This window comes from Dendroctonus ponderosae, unplaced genomic scaffold, assembly GCF_020466585.1.
Source record: "Dendroctonus ponderosae isolate FM_Combo_2020 unplaced genomic scaffold, Dpon_F_20191213v2 Dpon_F_20191213_1, whole genome shotgun sequence".
NCBI lineage: Eukaryota > Metazoa > Arthropoda > Insecta > Coleoptera > Curculionidae > Dendroctonus > Dendroctonus ponderosae.
Genome location: NW_026017110.1, coordinates 29,801,161 through 29,824,549, shown reverse-complemented (window position 1 = coordinate 29,824,549; position 23,389 = coordinate 29,801,161). Strand labels below are relative to the sequence as shown.

At 33.3% G+C, this 23,389-nt stretch overlaps 1 protein-coding gene across 2 annotated transcripts in view; it reads left to right on the top strand.

Annotated features, from left to right (window-relative positions):
* Positions 1 to 1,705: 1,705 nt before the first annotated feature.
* The window catches only part of LOC109540843, a 145,900-nt gene continuing 124,216 nt past the window's right edge, over positions 1,706 to 23,389 (top strand). Inside the window, exon 1 of one of the 2 annotated variants that reach the window (XM_048670059.1) lies at positions 1,706 to 2,159. The gene's annotated coding sequence lies outside the window, so the exon portion shown is untranslated. The remainder of the gene's footprint in view (positions 2,160 to 23,389) is intronic. The other variant, XM_048670066.1, reaches the window with a different exon arrangement.

The window sequence follows — 23,389 nt, the reverse complement described above, 5'->3', positions numbered from 1 at the left end:
TAGTAAAATCTTTGGCATACACAACATTTTTGTAATAAAGTGAAAAAATTACAAAATGTTTGTAAACAATAATGTAAATATTTGGTTAGAATTTAAAATATTTTGAATTGTTTAAATACAATTGCACTTTGAAGATGAAGCAAAATTTTTTAAAACGTTAATAAAACCTGCCTGCCAAGAAAAATTTTCTGCTTTTTATTCAAATCCTTGAAATATTTAGTAAGATTTCGACGAAGCAAATATATTTTATGAACTTTTACTAAGTTACTCAAATTTCTCCATGGTAAAAAATAATCGAAAAAATTTATGTTTACATACAACCTTTAAAAAATCTTTTACATAAACAACGTTTTAGTAATAAAGGAAAATATTTCAAAATGTATATAAAAATAAGGTAAATATTCGATAAACATTTAAAATATTTTCAATTGTTTAAATACAATTGCACTGAAGATGAAGTAAAGCCTACCAAGAAACGTTTTCAGTTTGCTACAAATGTTTACACATTTGCGACGTTACTGTTACATTTGTATAAAACCAAAATGGCAAATTTTTTGCAAAAAAATATGCTTAAGTAGGATACATTGATTTCAAACAAAAATAGTGTTCAAAAATTGTTGCCTAAAACTCTAAATATACCTGCTTGGTTCCTTACATTAAGTTTCTTTAAGTTAACCCAAATATAATCACTGATTTGGCAAAATGCATGTTTTTTAAATGCAACATTGTGTAAGGATGTTCAATTATTTGAGGAAAGCGCTGTTTTGAAGAGTCCTAGGAATATTTTCAATTAAAGCAACTCAAAAAATGTTTGCATAATAGAAACATTAATGCAACGCTTGTGTAAAAAGCGTTTCCAATTACTTCATATTTTCTAGGGTGCTTATGAAGCCAATTAATTTTTTTGTATTTACATGTCATTTTACGGAATTTAATGCACACTTTTGAAAAAAATATTTATAGTCGCAGTCAACATTCCACCTATCGTTCCAAGCGAAGCATTTTAATAAGAGCAAAACGTTTTGGAAGTAACGTTTTAAAATGTTCCTTGAATTTAAAGACTTGAAACATTAATGCAACGTTTTTGGGCTATGCGGCGAATGTTAATAAAAATTCAGCCAAAAACATCTCGAATCATCCGGAAAAAAATTGATCAAAAAAATTTTTGCCTGCAAAAAATGTTTACACATTTGCGACGTTACTGCAACGTTTGCAGTAACGTCTGCCAAATAAGAGCAAAACGTTTTGAGAGTACCGTTTTAAAATGTTTCTTGACTTTAAAGGCTTGAAACATTAATGCAACGTTTTTCTACAAACGATAACTCGAGGTTTGAGAAAAAACGTTTTCAATTGGTATTTGATCGAAAACGTTACAGAAATAGCTGATATTAATAAACATTCAGCCAACAACATGCTTAAAATGCCAAATCATCCGAAAAAATACTAAATGAAAACTACATATTAACCATAAAACGTTTTTAAGCAAATAGATTCGTTAGATTCGATATCCACGCTGTCTTGAATTCTTGCAGATTTGCCCAAAAAACCTTTTTCAGATGTTTTTAACCAATGAGCAGCAACCTAGTTTAGGAGTTCCGATGCAAAAAGCCCAGTAAAACACTGCAGGAATGTGGAAAAGACCCAGAAACATCCCTGTTCGTTCTGGTAGTAGGGACTTACTCGAAAACTTCTTGGAGCTGAACCTCAACAGTCGCGATATAAACAGTATCGTTTCGCGCTCCTTACGATCAGCTCTGAACATGCCGTTCTTAAGCGCCAGTCTTCTTATAGATTTCGCTCCGTAAAACGCACCTTCTGTTCGTACATCAGTTTTCAATTCTAGTTTTGTTTATCCGAAGAAAAAAGTCGGGATTTTCCCCCGAAGTGGCCAACACCATTTGCGCTTCCGGTGCGTGCTCTTCAGCAATTCCTTGGTGATTATTCGGGACTTCCCCAGATTTTCAGTGCGAATCTCCGATTGGGTGTGAAAGTGGCTGGCGAAAAATTTCGGAAAAAGTGCTCAAAATAATTTAGTTTGTATTCGAAGAACGAAACCGAAGTGATTTACAGTAACATGCTACTTTCTCTGGCTAATTAGAATAACAAACGAGCATCCTGAGGGTGTCCTGTTAATAATCTTTCAATAGCACCAGCCGAGGGTAAGCAAAGCACACTTTTTCTATTTATTTATTTATTTATTGGGTGCTTGCAGGCAAGAGAAAATTAGGTGTATTTTCGGAAAAACTAAACAGAATTTAAGAACGTTATTTACTTTGAAAAGACCGCGATGAAATCGTTCAGTTGAGTTAATTAGGCACGCGATAACGAACGAAAATGCCGATTTTATTGTTTTTTATTTGCCCAATTGGGAAATAGACTAGTGAAGCGTAATTAGTTGTGATTTTTTACTAAATTTGGTCCCAGCATTTTGGATTTTATGCAAGCGAAGACTGAGCATACCTGAAGGATTTTTTTCACTTCTATCCTTAGCTTTGGGACTCTGTTCTCAAAATATTCAATTGATTTATTTGCTGTCTCAAATCAGGCTTTAACATAGAAAATCCGCTTATTAGACATATGCTTTGCACATAGTTATGGTCATCCTTAATAAACCTCTTTGGTGATTGGCCAGTTCGTAAAGGTTTAATTAAAACTGCTTATTAAGGTTTTAAATTTATCTTTAGGTAATTAGCACATGTAAATGTTTATTGACTGATTATTAGTCGCACCATTGTTTCACACATTATCAATGCGGAATGTCGCCATTGTATTGTTTTTTAACAGTTTTAAAGTCACTTCAGTTGACTTCCTGGGGATATTCACACTTTGAAAACCACTTAATTAACTGTTTCTTTTGGCAAACCCATCAATGTTGAATACATTTGCGGCCAATTTGCACTTGCCCAAATGACCAGTAAAATACAAGGAAAAAAATCAAATGGCTTTAGTTCTGGGGATCTTGGCGGCCTCACCGCTTAATCGATTTATTTGGATACTGGATTGATGTACTTGGAAAATTGGGGCACTTCTGTTTAATAACACTTTTAAGCATTTAAATAAAAAAGATTCATAACTGGAACAAATTATTTTTCCATGTCCGGCATAAGCAACAATTTTCTGCGTCATTGATTGGAAAAATTGAATTCTCTTGGAAGTCCTCTGGTTTGCTAATGACCCAATAAATTCGTCCTGTTTTATTTTCTGAACATATACCAATACATGCACCTAAAGTTTTTTTTCTTTTTTTTCTTTTCCACTTTAAATCTTTTCAAACGTCCAGATTGGCAAGCCAGCGGGGATTAAATCTTGATCTGGTTTAATATCACGCCTCTCAAGACGCGGACATTCACAGACCATGTTTACACCAGGGTTTAACCCAGAAAAAATTGGTTTTTTAGCCTCTATAATGAAATATGTAATTTTTATAAGTATATCTGGTTACAAGTTCATTTATTTGCAAAATTCAAAAGTGCGACAAGATAATGTATGCAAATTCAAGTGTAAGTGCTCGAAAAAAAATAGCTAAACAAGGCAAAAAATGGACATATTGCATCATTTCCATTACGAATGTAATTATGTGCCATGCAATTTACCTTAATCCATCTGAATGCAAAGCGAATGGAGACTAGTTTTTTCTTTTCTAAGCAGATATTTTCCTGTCTCGCACCAATTTTTTTTGTTTTTTTTGTCTCAGATAACGCTTTAATGAAAACATTAGCATTATAATTATATATAATTTGTAACAGTTTTTGTCTATATTTGCATTATACTCCAACTACCCCAAACAAGTGAAATGTTCGGATTCTGAAGAGGAAATGCTTTTTGTGAACTCCGTCTATTGATTTTTACTCAGTTTGTTGTTGCTGATTTAGTTCCTCACTTTGTCCTGTTTTATGCTTTTTTATTTTATCTGCGTCTTGGTCTTTGTGTTTGTTCGAATGCTTCTGAAGATCGTGCAAAAGCACTGAACTTATTTTCTTTTCCCTTTCTTCAGATGCGCTTGTAATAATGTTTGTAAACAAAAGTTTGGTAAACTTCGCTAAATTTAATATAAAAACGTTGAAAAATATGTTTAAAGCAATCAGATAAAATGAGAAAATAATTGCATTAAATATAGAAACAGGCCAGATCGAGAGCAGCTCGCAGAAAGTATCAAGAAGGTTTGGATTGTGAAATGGAAAATTACTTGTTGAGAACTCCGGCTGTTGATTTTTACTCAGTTTCTTGTTGCTGATTTAGTTCTTGACTTTGTCCTGTTTTATGCTTTTTTAATTCATCCTCGTCTTGGTCTCTGTGTTTATTTGGATGCTTCCGAAGATCGTGCAAAAACTGAACTCACTTTCTTTTCGCTTTCTTCAGATGAGTTTGTAATAATGTTTGTAAAAAAAGTTTTGCAAGTCTTTCGCTAAATGTAATATGAAAACTAAAAAAAACATTGAAAAATATATTTAAAACAATCAGATAAAATGAGTAAATAATTTTGTTACTTAAGTACTTAAAAATAGACCCGATCCAGAGCAGTTCGCGGAAAATATCAAGAATGTTTGGAGTGTGAAGTGGAAAATCGGTTGTTGAAAACTCCGTCTGTTGATTTTTACTCAGTTTCTTGTTGCTGATTTAGTTTCTCACTTTGTCCTGTTTTAAGTTTTTTAATTCGTCTTCCTCTTGGTCTCTGTGTTTGTTTGCAAGCTTTCAAAGATCGTGCAAAAGCACTGAACTCGTTTTCTTTTCGCTTTCTTCAGATGCGTTTGTAAAAAAAGTTTGGTAAGTATTTCGCTAAATGTCATATGAAAACTAAAAAAAAAACATTGAAAAATATATTTAAAGCAATCAGATAAAATGAGTAAATAATTGTATTACTTAAAAACAGACCCGATCCAGGGCGGCTCGCAGAAAATATCAGGAATGTTTGGATTGTGAAGTAGAAAATTGCTTGTTGAAAATTCCGTCTGTTCATTTTTACTCAGTTTCTTGTTGCTGATTTATTATACTTACTATTATTATTATTATATATTATACTCACTTTGTCCTATTTTATGCTTTTTTAATTCATCTTCGTCTTGTGTGTGTCTCTGTGTTTGTTTGGATGCTTCCGAAGATCGTGCAAAAGCACTGAACTTATTTTCTCTTCGCTTTCTCCAGATGCGCTTGTGATAATGTTTGTAGTCAAAAATTTCATACGTATTTCGCTAAATTTAATGTAAAATCTAACCAACCTTAAAACTAACATTGAAAAAATATTTTAAAAAAGTCGGAAAATCACATAAAAGTAAGTAGATTCCAGGGATATTTTCAGATGAAGAAGCCAGGGTTTTTTACTATTGGACCATTTACATAGATAGACCCTAATGTTCCCTTATGTCTAAACTTTCTGCTTGTTTTCGAATTTTGTATGGAAAGCTTTGAAATATTCCATAGAAAGTTGTGCCACACCAAACCGCACTCAGTCACACTCAAAACCTTGCAAAACATGCATTTTTTAAAGATTCTATTGGGTTGTTGTCAGTCTTTTCCACGTTGACTCTCCAAGCGTTACTTAACGCTTGATCATACAATAAATACGTGCCAGCATATTCTTGAACCATCAAGTATCATCATTATTCAAGAAGCTTGTTGAACTTTATAGTGGCGAATAATTTATGGTAGATTTTGTAGGTTGCAACTGATTTCCATGGCCTCTTTTAGAGAATTTTTGAAAATTCCTACCTCTTCAGATGTGCTTTTGGGTTTGCAACGTTTTTCAAAATTCATTTAAATTTGACTTCGTTAATAGACAACAGACTGAATAGAGTTTTAAATAAATTGATGCCTTACAGAGGAGAACAAGCTTCACATAATCGGAAAAGGAAAATTCCAAGGGTCTTGTTTATTGCACATGGCAACATTGTTTATTGAAAAATTATATAGGATTTACAAGGCGGTTTGTAGAATGATATTTTGAGAAAATTTCTTCAATATCTCGTTATCCTCTGCAATATCATCTTCTGATGTTCGGTTTTGGTTTAGAGTTTAGTCTTTTAAAGCCAATCTGATGTCTCGAAGTCACTTTCAGATTTATGTAAAGGCTTCTAAGCAGCATTTTGTATAGAATTTTGACGGCAACAGAGCAGTTTCTAGGTTCTGCAGATTGGTAAAATTTTCATGAGAAAGCCTGCAGTTGGGTCAACACGGTTTACCTACAGCAGTTGCTATAATTGAGGCTCAAGAAGTCGAAATTGAGGCTGACACTGTAGCAAACTAGAACAATAGCAATCCAGTTTCATCGACAAATTCAGTTTTCGAGCTGTAAATTGCAGTTTCTCAATATTTGTTTTCCTAAGGGTCCAAAATTTCCTGGCTAATAAATCCATCAGGAGATATACAACGTGAAGAACCAGTGAAGATCTGTCTCTGGCTGCCTGTTTAGTTGGGTGCACACTTGGGGAAGCGAGCAGTGGTCGCGACAACAAAATACCTCTTTTATTCCTATTTTTGCTTCTTTGTTTAGTCTGCAGCATTTACAACAATCTTTGATTTTCTCATAATATTTACATGCAAGTAGGAAATGAAATAATGTTAACTGATGACCCACAGAAAAATTATCTCCGAAGTCGAGCGGGAAGTTTTCTTCGGTGAAATCTGCAACCGCCACTGTAATTCCGATAAATCAATGCCAGACTTATACAATAATCACATTTTTTCCTCAATTTAACCATATCTGATTACAGGCCTCGAAATAGCCATTTAAACAATGCGCATTGTCAGCAATCCGTCTTAGCAGACGATCGTAATCTGATAACGCGCTGAATCAACTCAACTTTAGCGCTAATTGGTTTTAATTTGGTGCCCAGTTTTCGTTAAAGTAACTTTAGCAACAATAGCAACAAATAAAATAGGCTCATGTGCATATTGGCAACGATAATTTGCTCGAACCTGCGACCTTAACATTGAACAATGAAAATTACAACCGTTGTGAATGCGATAGTTAAAATGTGTGAGCGACAATTAAATTTAACCCATTGTGTTTTCGGTGGTTATTGCTGTTTACATTCAGCTCGGAGTTATTGACCAGCAGGTCCGGATTGATTCAATAAATTATTTGAGGAAACCATAAAGTTATGAAAATTTTTCTTGGAAACAACGCATCGTTGAAATCAAAATACTTAGCGGAGAGAAAGGCGAATAGGGCTAAGAAGATCCCAACTTTTTTGTAAAAGTATGCAAATTGACTCAGTAGTTGATGGAAGTAAGGCGTCAAATAAGTGATATCACATGAATTCAAGTTCTGCACACCTGGAGGAGACTAATTAATTGCAAACGTGCGCTGGCACGACTTGAATGCATCTTCACACAAGTCGAACTAATTTGGTTTCAGAGTTATTAAGCTACAAGCACACACTTGAATTGCAATTTTATTTGGACGAATCGATTCTTCACATTTTAAGCCAAATTGTATATTAAAACCAGACAGTGGCAGCTGGGTATATGTTTTTTCCACAAAACCCACTGTTTACACACATAATCGTTCGATTTAACTGTTCATACAACGTGTCTTCACACCTTAAATCAATGTTTAATGAAAATATTTGCCAATAGTCGTTTCGGCCCTGACCAAAACTGCGGAACTCGGAACGCAAAACCAGCGAATCCGTTTATTTATTGGAAGCGAAGTCGGTGCTGCGTACTAAACGTCAAAGTTTAAGTGTAAGTAAAGCTTAGCTAATTGAGCTGTGTTGCGAAAAAATGCTGCAAGACTAAACAATGGGTCCGTCGTGTAAATACCAGAAAAAAACATCAAAAAATTCAAAAGGTGGTGACAATTAAAACGAGGTGCGAAAATTGAAGTTAAACAAACATTGTTTGGGATATTTGCCTATATGCTTTGTTAAAGGGGAACATGGACGGATATTGATGGACCAGCTGGTTTCAGGTCGATGGAATACCGATTAACTTTGGTTTTGCGTGTCTCAATGTCCAAGAAGGAAAATTCGAGTGTTTAGGATCATTTACCGTCTTCAACAGACTCATTTTGTTATTTAATCTTTCTTCAACTCCAGTTACTGCTCAACAGTCGCTCCATCTGTATTTTAATATTCCTTCATAAGGTTCACTTCCTTTCAACTATTCTTAACAGACAAACTCCACTTCCCAACAGGATCCTGTTCTAAACAAGAGCTCATTTTGTATTTCCATCTTGCTTAAGGAAAATTGAAATATCTTCAGCTCTTCTCAACAGAAGCTCATTCTGTATTTTAATCGCCTTTAAAGAAAATTCAACTTTCTTCAGCTCTTTTCAACAGAACAGTTCCACCTGTCAACAGCACCTCGTTCTGTCTTTTAAGCTTCCTTATGAAAAGTTCAATTTTTCTCAACTATTTTCAACAGAAGAAATCAATTTCTCAACAAAATCTCATTCTGTGTTTTAATCTCTCATATGGAAAATTCAATTTTCTTCATCTCTTTCCAACAGAAGTGTTCTCAGATTTCTCAACAGCTTTTAAAGAAAAAATCAGTTTTCTTCAGCTCTTCTCAACAGAATAAATCAACTTCTCAACGACAGCTCATTCTGCAGGTATTTTAATCTTGTTTAAGGAAAATTCAGTTTTCTTCAACTCTTCTCCACAGAACAACTCCACTTATCAACAAAACATTATTCTGTATTTTAATCGTCTGTAAGGAAAATTCAACTTTCTTCAGTTCTTCTCAACAGAACAGCTCCACCTCTCAACAGCATCTCGTTCTGTCTTTTAACCTTCCTTAGGAAAAATTCAATTTTCTTCAGCTCTTCTTAACAAAAGCTCATTCTGTATTTTAATCTTCCTTAAGGAAAATTCAATTTTCTTCAACTATTCTCAACAGAAGAACTCCACTTTTACTTTATTATTTAATTTAACTCAAATTGAAAAATTAACAATCAATTTTTAAAACCTCAATTTTATTCTACTATTTGCAACAGCAGAACCCCATCTCTCAACAAAAGCTCATTCTATATTTTAATCTTGTTTAAGAAAAACTCGTTTTGTTTCATTTTCCCAACAAACAAGCTTCACTTTTCAACAGGCTCTCATTCTGTGTTTTAATCTTAGTTAAGGAAAATTAAATTTTCTTCAACTCGTGTTAACAGAACAGCTCCACTTTTCAACCGACGCTCATTCTGTATTTTGATCTTGTTAGAGGAAAACTCAATTTTCTTCAACTTTTCTCAACAGAAAAACTCCACTTTTCAACAGACACTCATTCTGTATTTTAATCCTGCTTAAGAAACCTTCCATTTTTGTTAACTCTTTCTAACAGAAGAGCTCTTACGGTTCTCAACAGAGGCTCATTCTGTATTTCCATCTTGTTTAAGAAAACCTCTTTTTTTTCAAATATTCTCAACAGACAAGCTCCACTTTTCAACAGGCTCTCAATATGCATTTCAACCTTCCTTAAGAAAAATTAAGATTTCTTCAACTTGTCTCAACAAAACAGCTCCAGTTCTCGACGGAAGTGCATTCTGTATTTTGATCTTGTTCAAAGAGAACTCAGTTTTATTCAACGCTTCTGTTGAAAAGAACTCCACTTTTCAAGAGCAGGTCGTTCTGTAATTTATTCTTCCTTATGGAAAATTCCATTTTCCTCAACTCTTTTCTACCGAAGAAATAAATTTCTCAACTAAAACTCATTAGGTATTTGAATCCAGTTTTAAGGATTTTCTGAAAATCTTTTCAACAGAAGAACTCATTCTCTATTTTAATCTTCCTTAAGGAAAATTAAATTTTCTTGAACTCTTCTCAACACAATAACTTCACTTCTTTCAACATTAGCTCCTTTCATGTTTTAATATTGTTTAAGCAAAATTTTTTTTTTCAACTGCTTCCAACCGAAGAGCTCCAGTTCCCAACAGAAACTCATTCTGTATTTTAAACTCCCTTAGGAAAAACTCAATTTTCTTGAAGATTATCAGTTTATTTTATTTCAGCTTTAAGTGGCGTGTTGTAATACGTCTAAACATTTAAAGGGTGTGAAAATAACACTTGGGATTTTATGACTTAACCGTTCGCTATTGAGAAACTTGGCGCCACTCAAAAGAATATATAAAATGATTATCACTTTATTTAATTAAGTTGGAAATGAAGACGAATTTCTCTCGTTGTTAACGCTCCCAAAATGCTTCCAAGTTGTACCTGAAAGTATATTTGGAAGCCGTAAAGTTGCACTGAATTTGTGTCTTCTGATCGAAGGGAATTTTGAATAAAATAGGGGTTAATTTTCTAAATAAATTTTATGGGAACCATGAGTGAAAGGACTACTTCCGCTGGAAAGGGAGTTAAATGAGAAAAAATTAGTTCAATCCTTCAGGTTGAGTGGTCGACAAAATCCGAAGTTTCTGGGAAATCTTAAAAAATTGCAAAAAGTAGAAGAGTGTCGATTTTGTTGAGTCTTTCGGTTGTATCAATTTAGAAAAAGTGACGCCAACTCAATTTCCCTAAAAACCCAAAGGATTGCAACATTTATTGAAACTATTAAGCTAATGAAGCTTCAACTGTGTGAATGCCTTGCCGTAAATTTCCCAATAATTCAGCTTTTTTCGCATAATTATAAACCCACAAAAGTCCAGATCAATGAGAGTCGCGTGATTTTGCGTTTGAAATTACGCACAAATAAAACAAGTTTCGAAATTCCGATCGGTCTCATCTTCCAAAATCTTAACTCGTGCATGTGTTCTCTATTATTAACTCATTGCGTTAATTACTCGAAACAGATATTATTCACTTAACAAAGAACGACGTCTAGACTAGGGCGGCTCCACAATGGATTTGCAAAATAACTTATTTACATCAGAATTAACAACGCAAGCAAATTTATGAAATATTAATTCTTAAAGTGCAGATAACAAGCAGCTTTGGTCAGTGTTGAAGTTCATCGGTTTCAGTGATTTTGTTATTGTTTTCTGATTTTAAAAAAGACGTTTGTTGAGCAAGTGGTACCTAAGTAGACTCAAAATAACCTCTGGCAAGCTTCATAATCAAAAAGTACTTAAAAGAAATATTTTAGATTTTTAATTGGAAACGGAACATTCAAGCTTTTGGTAATCATTAATGAAATAAGGAACGTTTTACGCAAACATGTTCCCAGAATTAACATTCTTATAATCCTTATCTTTGGACCTGAAGAAAACCTGCATATTTTTTCTGAAACGACACAAAAATCCACATAAAGCGCCGAATGCTTTAAATCTTTTATAGTTAGCATATTTTTGAAATAAAACCTGTAAGGTTTGCTTCCTTTTGTGGTAAATCTAACAAACTGGCTGTAGTCAAGAAGGGCAATGTAGAATTGGTCAATAAAGGCTTCTATACGCTAGATATGTAAAAAAAATATTTCAAAAGATCTCAACTAGTTTACGGTGCAATCTTGATGCAACATCAGCCCGAAATTCTGACCAAAACCAGTAAAACTGGCGAAACTACTTCCACGCCGGTAGAAAATTCGATTCGGTCGTTCAGTAAAAGACATATTTTTGCTTAATTTGTCTATTCATTCAATCGTCTAAATGGCTCCGCTCATTAATTAAAACGTCGGTAAATATTCACGAAGCCACCAATTAAAATGCGGACTGTTATAATCGTGGCCATTCAGAGGATACTTAATTAGTCCCCAATACATAATTTACCTGTTTAGCGGCCGAAAAAAATCTGTATGCATATAATTCCGATGACATAAGGGCGTCTAGAGAAGGAGACATCACTCTTGTTCAAAGGTGTGAGCGGAAGAAACTATAGAAATAACAGGCATAAATTTAATGGTGCTCATGGGCGATAATTTCCTTTGCACTTGCATTTAGCACCTTTTGTTAACATTATTTGTCAATTTGGTTTTATGGACTTTAAATAATCTCAGTTATAATGTTACTAATGCAGTCCATCTCACGCTGAAATAGTTTCACACGGGTAAATTGCTTTCGGACTTTTCGTGTGGCTGAAGGACTATTTGTCCGTTTGTTTGTTAAGGTGTGGGAGAATGTCGAAAAATCACTAATTATATTTTACTGGTAAACTGTTATTGTGCCAAGCCAAGCGAGCATTTGAACATAAAACTTCAAAAAATGTATTAAATTACAATTATCTGACCTATTTGAGTGAAGACTTTAAACAAAGGCTCAAATTTGATGTTTGCAATGGTTTCCAAGAGCTAACGATGTTTGCTTCAGCAGTGGATTGGAAGTGAGATGTTTGAGGTTTCGGAAACAAAACGAAACAAGTGTGGGATTAGGAATGTGGCTGCTCTAGTTCCAAAAATTCGCAAAAAATTTCTTTTTTTATGGACTGGAAATTATCATTCTGTCTGAAAAGAAAAGTGTTTTTTTTTGGCGAAGTTAGTGGCCAATTTTGTTGCAGAAATTGTTGCTTGCCGTACATTTTTTGAATCAAATTCTGCAACCATCAGTCATCAAACATGCTTTAATTTATTCAAATGCCTGCCGGTAAACAGATTTACTCCCTTCCTCAACTTCTTCATCAAACTTAGTTACCCAATTAATGGGTCAAGGAGTGAGCACATTTTAAGTTTCCTGAAAGCAACAGGCTTTACAAACTATTTAGTTGAAAAACAATTAAATTTTAATTGCAAAGACGTCAATAGAATAATTGGTTCAGCGATCGTGAACCACTTAATTATTTAATAGTGGTTTTAGGTCACATTACATCATTTTTTTATGATAAAGCGTAGGTTTTCCAATTGTACCAAAACTCAAAGATGTTTTTGTAAAAATATTGCAAAAATATCGTTTTCATACGTACTTAAAATCTAAATATGTATTTTGAAGTTGCCTTATATTGTTAGACTTACACGAAATTCTGTGGTTTTGGTCTGCTTTTAACATATCCAGTAATTGTGTGGATTTCCTTTAATCACTACTTTATTTTTTTTATTGCAAACTGGGCCCAACGTGTGCTCTTATGTCTGTTTTTCTGTTTCAGTTTTTAGCCCGTTTTGTACTTTAATTGTTTATTCACTTCAGCTTCAAAGTTGATTGGTGGATATTCGAATGGTCAGGTCACAATCGAGACTTTCCTTGCACCGAATAAGCTTAACAGCTTATTAAAGTAAAAGACCAAGTGCTAAGAAAGCAAAAAACAACCAGAATATAAGAACGAAGCAAGAGGAAGGCAAAAAAATCGAAGCCGGGGGACAAAATCGTAAATTGCAGGAAATATGTCAGTTTTCAACAATCAAGGATCTACACGAGAGCAATAAAATCAATAAAAAGATAGAATATTGAAATTTAGTCCCTGTAGAAAAATGTTATCCATTGCTTCATGTCACACATTAAGAAAAAAACTTAAATAGAAACACAGAGTAAGATACGAAACAACCGAAATAAATCAATGGGGCAAAAACAAAGCAAAATAAATCGAAACTGAGTGAAACAACTTAAAAATGAAGGGAAATGATCTATTGCAGAAAATATCAATTGCTTCATGTCACACATAAAGAAAAAAAATGAAAATAGAAACACAGAGTAAGATATAAAACAGCCAGAATAAATTAATGGGACAAAAGCAAACAAACACAAAATCGAAGCTGAGTGACGCAACTTAAAAATGAAGGAAAATGATCAATTTCAGGATATGTTCATTGCTTCATGTCACACATAAAGAAAGAAACTTGAACTGAACTTGAATTGAAACACAGAGTAAGATATGAAGCAACCGGAATAAATTAATGGGGCAAAAACAGCAAAATAAATCGAAGCTGAGTGAAGCAACTTAAAAATGAAGGGAAGTGATCTATTGCAGAAAATATCCATTGCTTCATGTCACACATAAAGAAAAAAAGATGAAAAAAGGCCCAGAGTAAGATATAAAACAACCAGCATAAATTAATGGGGCAAAAACAAACCAAAAACAAAATCGAAGCCGACCGACGCAACTAAAAAATGAAGGAAAGTGGTAAATTGCAGGAAATATCCATTGCTACACTGTTAAAAATAAGTTGAAAATTCAGTTACTTTTGATTGAAAATAATAAAAAAATAAGTTGAAAATAAATTCATGTACATTTTGATTGAATTTTCAATATTCTTATTGAAAATCCAAAATTCAATAACATGGAACTGAAAATTGAAAAACTGAACTGAAAATTGAAAAATGAAAATAGATGCACAGAGTAAGATATAAAACAGCCAGAATAAATTAATGGGACAAAAGCAAACAAACAAAAAATCATCAACTAAGAAATGAAAGAAAATGATAAATTTCAGCAAATATCCCTTGCTTCATGTCTCACATAAAGAAAAGAAAAATAGAAACACAGAGTAAGATATAAAACAACCATAATAAATTAATGGGACAAAAAAGCAAACAAACAAAAAATGAAGAAAAATGGTAAAATGCAGGAAATACCCATCGCTTCATGTCACACATAAAGAACAAAAATTAAAATAGAAACAGAGTAAGCTATAAAACAACCAGGACAAAGCACTGCCGAGTGATGCAACTAAATAATGAAGGAAAATGATAAATTGCGGGAAATATGCATTGCTTCATGTCACAGATAAAGAAAAAATAAAATGGAAGCAAACAAAAAAAATCGAAGGTCGAATCGAATCGAAATATATCAATTTCCAACAATCAAGTATCTAAAGAATAACAATTAAAGCAATAAAAAGGCACGATAGTTTTTACATTTTAACCCTGAAGAAAAAATGCTGTAGTTAATTCCATGTTTAATGTTTATGAACAATTTGCTTGCGATCCACAAACGGTTGAACTATTTCGCTCCTCGAAACCATCTTCAATTTGCCCTTGGCCATTCATCAATGAAGGTTTTGATTAAATCGCTGCATTGAAAAAGGGTGCAATCCATATGGGTAAATTAGATTCAGCCTTATCTAAATTGATTGGCGTGAAGGTTTTCATAACGCATAATTTCCACATTAATCATTTTTCATATTGAGTCCACTAGTTCCCCTCGTTCATTTGTAAACCTAAAGTGTTAAAAGCTCGTTTTCTTTCATGCCAACCTCTTTAAACTGTTCAAGAAAATAATTTCTTAACACACTCCTTAAGCAACTGTAACCACACCTCCAATAAATATATCAACGCGCAGGCAAATTATCCCTCAGTCGTAAACAATTGGGATCCTGTTTGTTTAGATTCGCCGCATATCCGAGTCTTTTTTCCTACTTTGAGCGCAGTAAGACCAAACTTACATGAGGATCTTTCGAAACGTGGGGAGAATCCGAAGTTGAAATATATGATTTTGCTTATTTTGACATTGCGTACGGCCGTCTGCAGGTGATTTGCAAACTTACCATCGTTAATTAACAGCACAGCAAACAAACAAGGAAAGACTTATGATGTTGTTAAGAGGTGAATTGAGCTGATGTTTTCTGAACAAGCAAATTGAAGATCGATAGATCCAGTTTTGGGGTTTATTCATTTTGCAATATAAATTTGTTTTTGAGTTCTTCAGTCCAAAGTCTTGCAATGAGCAATGAATTCAATTGATTTAAAGAACATGCCACTTAAATATGTCCTCAACATAAACGTATTTGATAATTGGCAATATGCTGGTTCCCATCGCATAGAAATGACCATTTGGATACCTGAAGATCAAATGGCCGTTTTTAGTCGTTGACAATTAATTATCCGCTAGATCATGAACTGGTCTGGAATCCTATAAATTATTTCAAATCAAAACTAGTTATTTTATTGCTTGATTAGTCGTTTAGTTTGTAAATGCCATTTGATGATTGTCCATAAACATGTAAGTTTATGTGTTTTGATGGAATTGCCTGTTTTGACTAAGCAACCTTTTTTCGGCATTATTATAATAATTAAATTGAAGATGTGGATAGGAATTCTACACAAAACGTAACAAATTATTTGAATAATAATCACGATAAACAATGACAAAAAGTGGCAGAAGAAACTATTTCGAAGATTATTCATTGCATGATCTATTTTCAGTTTAAATGGAACTGAAAACGTACCAAAACTATATAAAGAAAAAATGAAGCTCTTGGATAAATAAGATGTAAAATGTTAATGTGGAGGAGAGGGTTTTAATACACGGAAATGCTTAGTGCATCCATATAAGTAACTTCTGTTTTGGCATGATTTGTTTTTTATTGTTGTTAATAGTTTCTGTTGGTCTATTTATGAACGAAAATTCGTTTTTTATAACTTTTTTATTAATAATTATTTATTTCATTGACTGTATGTTTCTCAACTGCTTCTTGCAAACTATTGATAAAATTCTTATTTGTCCACACATTTATGAAAAGCAATTAATTTGATGTTTTCGTCTTTGACTGAAACTATAAATAAAATTTTTCTGCTGCTAGCTGAATTAAGTTCTTCTACAAATGATCCATTTTTGGTTCCTTTCTAAACCTTAAGCGATCTAATTGGGGCTTGATGTAATTTATTGGCTCTAGACGAAGATTTGTATGAATCATTTATATTTCTTTATTAAACCGTTCCCCATTCATATCTATTATTTACAAACCACATATATTTTTCTTTGGCTTGAAACCAACTGTCCCAGAGCCTTATATCAAAATTTGTCGCGTCCAGGTCCATTTGCGATTAGGATTTTTTAGCTTGTTGCCTTTATTCAAATTCTGAAATAGTTAAATTAAAATTTATATATTTTTCGGTAAGCAACAGTTCTATTACAGAACACTTTAAAGAATCAAGACCAACATTTTTCCGGATCGAACTTATTTTCCAAAGTAGGACATTTCCTCATAAAAATGCTAAAAAATGTTTTATTGATTTGCTAGAAAAAGATTTATACGAAGATTAATACTTGATTGAACTGAACCATTCGATGATTGGGCCTTCAAAACCTTTCGAGCTTTTCAGATTCTCACATTATTAAATTTAAAACTTTTTTTTTTATTATTTGCGTTTAACCATCCATTCACAAACTTTTTCAAATTAAAAAAAATGGCGAATTGCAGTAAAAATTTCTAACAATCATGTCAATCTCTAAACAAGAACAATAAAATCAACAAAAAGACACATAGTATTGAAATTTTAACCATGTAGACAAATGTTTGCCATTGCTCCATGTCACAGATCAAGAAAAAAATCAAGATGGAAGCACAGATAAAGCTATGAAAGAACTAGAATAAATTAATGGCACAAAAACAAAACAAAAATCGAAGTACAGTGACAAAACTAATGAAATGTCGAAAACTGGTGCTTAAATTGCAGGAATTATATCAATTTCCATCAATAAAGTATCTAAACAAGAGCAATAAAAGCAATAAAGACACCGATTATTGAAATTTTTACCCTGTGGAATCCAACTATCCCAGAATCTTATGTGAAAATTGATCGCTTCTGAAGCCCATTTGCGCTTTGGATTTTTTAGCTTGTTGCGTCTATTCAAGTTCCTAACGAATTAAATTTAAAGACATTTTTATTTGCGTTAAGCAATGCATTTACAAAATTCCTTAGAGGGAATATTTGAAATGTGAACATCTAAAAGCACTTAAGTCAAGACCAATTTTTTCCCAGATCGAATTCATTTTCCAAAGAACAGTTCTTCAAAAATTAGCTTGATTCGCTTTCCTTCTAAACTACACTAAAGAGTTAAAACGTTTTGGGGATGATGGTCTGAACTACAATTAGCTGCAAAGACCCCAATTTTTGTATATTTTGTTTGCTAGACGAAGATTTGTATTGATTAACTGAATCATTCACCCATTTGCTCGTTTGATATTTTTAGATGATTGCTCCTTTATTAAATTTAAATGTATTTTTTTGTATGCGTTAAACCATCCATTCACAAACTTTTTTGAGGACTACTTGAAACCTAAATAAAAATAAATAATTGATTCATTCCTCCTCCAAATTTTTTAAATCAAACTTTTGTTTGATTTGCTTCTTCTCTAACCCAGACTTAGTAAACATAATAATTAAATCGCGTGCTTAAGAACAGAACATAATGAGAAAATTAGTGAAACAGACTCTAATTAGGTTTTCAAACTCCAATTTTTGTATATGAATAATTTATATTTATTATCACCTTCTGCAATAAATCATGGATATTTGCACAGAACTTACTTGCTTAGAATAATGCGACTCTTCTTTTGGTTTGAAGCCAACTGCAGATTTGCGTTTTGGATTTTTTTAGATTGTTGCACCTTTAGAACCTTTCAAGCTATTCAGCGTCGTAAACTATTAAATTAAATGTCACATTTTTTTAATTTGCGCTAAACCATCCATTTACACACCCCTTTGGTGGAAAACTTGAACACTGAACATCTGAGAGCACTTAAAAAAATGAAGGCTAATTTTTCACAGATCGAACTCTTCAAGGTTTTGAGGATTTAGTTTCTTTAACTAAACTATTTGTTGGGTCCACCTTCTTCTAAAATATGCAAGTTTCGTGTCTCAGAACAGAATATATTATAAATAATATTAAATTAATCAATGATCTCATTTCATGATGAAGATACTTTTGGAGATTTGAAAATCCGTTTTGGGAATTTTTTCCCGATGCTTTTGTCTGCTGGGACCCTGTGAAATGTATTGTCATAATGTTTTGCCCTGGATTTGGAGGCTGTTTTTATTTACTCTTCAAAAATTGTCTCGAATAGACAATTTCCTTCTTCTACTCAATAAATAGTCAAATTAAAGTACGTTGCAACACCAATTACTTCCTGTACGCCTTCTCGGTGCTAACATTGATCTTCTGCAGGTATTACTGTAATCGATTTAACGAGCTTCGGACAACTTGAACGATATTGACGATGCAAAACAACGCTAAAACCCCAGAATTTTTCAGAATGATAGACTAGATTCTAATATTTCGATTACGAGGCGAATAAAATGAAATTTTACATATTTTAGATTTAATCGTTTTAGGAGCCGTAAATTTGAAATTGCTGGTACGTGCCCGAATTCTTCAGAATGTCGGGTTAAATAAAGAATTTAACGAGCATCACAATAATATAAACGTTTATTAAGGTGCCGTTATGGCCAATAAATTTCACATAAAGACAGGATTAAACAAGAACTGGATGGCATTCGTAGACAGATTCCTTGAAACTCAACTAGATGATTTAGTGATTTTTCACTGCTGCTCGTTCATTAAATTTCGCTATTGCGTGATTAAAAAAACCACTATAAAGTCACAATTTCAGCATCAAATTTTGTGAAATGGGCGTCTCAGTTAATTTGAAATATTTGAAATATTCCTGCTATTAGTGTAATTATGAACGTAATTTCAGAACAAATTACATTTTAATCAGTGTTTCTTCAGCTAGACCAGAACAACTTGCGCCTAATTCACATTTTCCTTCTCCAGATAAACTATTATTATCACCTCACTGTGTCAATTTAGTTTTAATTACATAATTCGAAAATTGAGCCGCCAATTTAAATGCCGAGGAATTACCGGCGATAAGCGGTTGCAGAGTCCATCATCCGCAAAACCTGTTATCTGCTTGCATATAAAGTGTGAAATAGGTTTTCAGGCGAATATCTGTTCGGTTCATGAGTGGTTTGATACACTTCAGCTCCACCACAGATAGCAGTTCATGGTGGATTTTAAGTCATTGTCTTTTGCGAATCCACATGAATTGTTAAAGTTCTCTGTATTAGTTGTTTTAGCATGTTGCCAGAATGAAAAGTTAGTTTTTTAGTAAAAAAAACGTCAATTCTTGTGCAATTTGACAAACAGCCCAAGCTAAAAGGAACAATAATTCTCCTCCGACCTCCGAAAGTCTTTCTTTGATGATAAGCTACAGGATGCAGAAGCCCTCTTTTCGTTTGTTAATTTTTGAGTCTGAAGAAAAGTGAAACTGTACTGAATCCAGATGATCTGGACTGAGATCTCAGGTCTTACAAGCGTTGTCAATGTGTATCCATTAAGTTGTACATTAACTTCCCATTACTTGCAGAGAAAAGTTGCATGTTTCTTCTGTTTCAGATTGTCAAGTTTTTGGATTGAGTCCATGGAGTACATTTTGAAAGTTCGTGGAAAACCACTCACTGTCTTTGTCTAACTTGTGCTTCATTCAGCTGATTATAATCAATTTGTTAGCAAATGCCGGTTTAAAAAAAAATCAAGGGCCATTTTTGTATGTCTATATATGCCCTTTGTCTTGGTTTGGATATTTGGATCGTATTTTTTCACTTATTATTTGCAGGAAAAATGTTGTTTTTAAATCAAGGAAACAGTTGCAGTTTTCTTATATTTTGGATATTGATGTGCAACCGATTACGAAAAGAAATTTTGAAAACGATTGCAAGCTGATTGTGTTTTAAATTGAGATTTCCACCATTTTATACGAAATCGTTCGATGAGTGTTGGTTCGACTACTTATGTGGCTTTTGCATTAGGAAAATTTGTAATTTACTTACTTTTGAAGTCTTAAACGCCCTTTTGTATAATTGTTTTTGGTTTTATTTTAGTTTCAATCGTTTAAGGCAACGTTTAAATATTCATTCTGGGACTTCAGTAAGACTTAAGTATTAACTGTTTAACTTAGTAAATAAAGTGCCTTTTTTTCTCGAATTTAGAGTTCATTCTAAAAACTTCTGGATAGTTATTTCTCGTCTTAAGTTGAGGACTTTTAGAAATTTGAGTTTGAAAAAGTTGAAAAATAAATAGTTTTTTTTATTTTTTAATAAAATATTTTGTTTTTCCTTTGCCTTTAATACGTTGTCCGGAAGTTTGATATTCAATCCAGAACACCCCAAAATCTTCCACTTCTCAAAATTAGACAAACATCGCCTTTAAAGTATTATTTTCTTAATTCTGTCAATTCTCGAAAAAATTCAGTCACTAAATCAATCGGTGAATTATTCTTTGAGCTTTTGTCCTTTACATTCCTGAACAATCTATAAAACCGCGTTCATTAGACTGAAACATGGTTGATGTCTTTATTAACTCGTCGTTTGCAGTTTTGCAAAATTTACGAAAATTTTGTGGAAATGAAATACAATAAGTAGCGATGATAAAGTTATAACAGACGTGCATCACACACATTAAAATTAGCAAAATGTGTCAGGTTTTTCTTAAACGCATTGATGCTGTTGCCAACACTCATTAGCACACTTGCAAAATTGCTGGATTTATCCCCGATTCCCTCGATGCGTAACATGAACAAAACTGCATTTTATGGTCGATTTATTTTTGCAATTTGATAAAGTACAACTCATATGCAGCTGAGTGTAAACGTGCATTTTTAGCTCGAAATTTATCAAGTCGGTAAACATCAGGATATTGGGCGTTTTAAATGAAATGTTCAAAACTTTTAGACGCAATTGTTTTTTTTGGGACTGTGAAAATTTTAACATGTTACTTGCTCCCAATCAGAAGTTGGGAATTTTTCAAGCGTGAGTTCAACTGAGCTCAAAATTTACCAAGATCGCAAAAATCAGAATAGGGAGCGGATTGAATGAAATTTTTATCACTTTCTGACGAGACTGGCTTCTATAGGATGTGAAAATTTCAAGTTGCTACTTGTTCTCAATAGAAAGTTACGAATTTTTAAAACAGAAGGTGCAATTGCGGGCAAACGTTGATTTTGAAGTCAGTATTTACCAACTTGGAAACAATCAGGATATTGGTAAATGTTGAATGATATTTTAAGCGCGTTGTTAAGTACTAGAGTATCTTTTGCAGCATGTGAAAATTAGAAGTTGCTACTTGCTCTAAATAGGAAGTTACGAATTTTTAGACCAAACATTGGCAAAAATCATAATAAGGGGGGATTTGAATGAAATTTCCAGTAGTTTGCGACTGGAGTGTCTTCTATAGGATGTGAAAGGTTCAAGTTACTACTTGCTCTAAATCGGAATAAGAATTCTTAAAGCTAAGTATTCAAGGGCTTGTATTGATTATTTTCAAGTCAAAATTGACCAAATTTGCTAAAGGCAGCATATTGAGAGATTTGAATGAATTTTCTGAGTACTTTCCAACTTGAAAAGTACTCAGTACTTTACTAAGTCTCATCAAGTTCCCTGCTTATTCAGATGCGTACATGTTTTGAATAAATTGAAATTAGTTAGTTTTATTTATGGATGAATATGCATTTTTTCACATTAAACGCTTATCAGCTCGTAACGGCTACCAGGCATCTGATAAATATTTTCGGGTCGTTTTGTGCCAATTCTGTCTATGCGAGTTGCAGGCAAATGTGTTCCGCGTATCATTTGGAGCCACATAACTCAAAGAAAAGAAAAGAACTGAAGACGGCCAAACTACAACACGATATAGATAATTGTTCAAATGGCAGAAGGTAAGAAGATATTTTTGTAACTAGGAACAGGTAAATAGAATGGCTAATTTTAGTCGTTGTTTTAAATGCGAACGATTTAAAAGGTTACTGGTCTAGACGTTTATAAAGCTGTGGACGGTTTTATGACAGCCGTGCCAAAACGGAGCGATTCTTCCGGTCCGTACTGGCCAAACGCAATCACACGAAAAAATTCACAGAAAAAGATTGGTTCCGATGCATTATGCATGCGGCATTAATCGCGAATTGCTTTACGCTTACCTTAAATGCTTTATGAGCAAAGATAGTGATTTAATGTAATGTATTTAAGCTGTCATATTCACGTTAACAGCTACAAGCTGCTTGGGTTTCTTATCGGTTGACCATGTTCACCTTTTACAGCAAAACTTCGCCAAACAACATTCCTGTCAGCACCTGATATAAATCACTTATCGAGTTTAATATGTTAAAGCCAGTCACCCCGTTCAGCTCTGTCCGCTGCCACCATTCATGCCTAATAAAAAATGTTTTTTTCCAATTTATCTATTTGTTCTAGCTGGGAATTTAGCATTTTCGATTTTAAACAAACATGGACAAGCAGGAAATTTAGCTGGGGAAATCTAATGATTGTGATATCTGCAGGCAGCGTGAAAATATCTGCAAATGTGAATAGCTAAAAGTAGAAAGGTGATTGATGAATTAAATCAAAGCCACATAACAGGAACAACAGAACAGCCTAAATAACGACGAAATGAATAATCAGGATCATCTTAAAACGCATTAATTGCCCACAGAATCTGTAATAGAAACAGTATAAAAAAGTGTCTTGAGCGTTACGGTCTTTCCTGCCGGGAAGTGAGTCATTCTAACTCTAGTCATTGCAGCTTAAAATTTTTGCACGTTGATCATATGCCAAATTTTTAAAGCCAAAAAACTCAGCTTCCTATGCGTCTCTTTCCCATTATTTCACCGTGACTTTGCGAATTATCAACTTTAAAAGCGCGTATTTTTTTGGACGTCCCATATGCGCCTGGGTAGCACTGTGTTGAGTTGTTGCCGCTCTTTGAGTTAACAAGTTATAACTCATCGGTTAAAGAGTTATAATTCATTTGTTAAAGCTTTACGAGACTCGAGACTGGAATTTACACATTTAAAAAAGGGTTATTAACATTTTTTGTGAGTA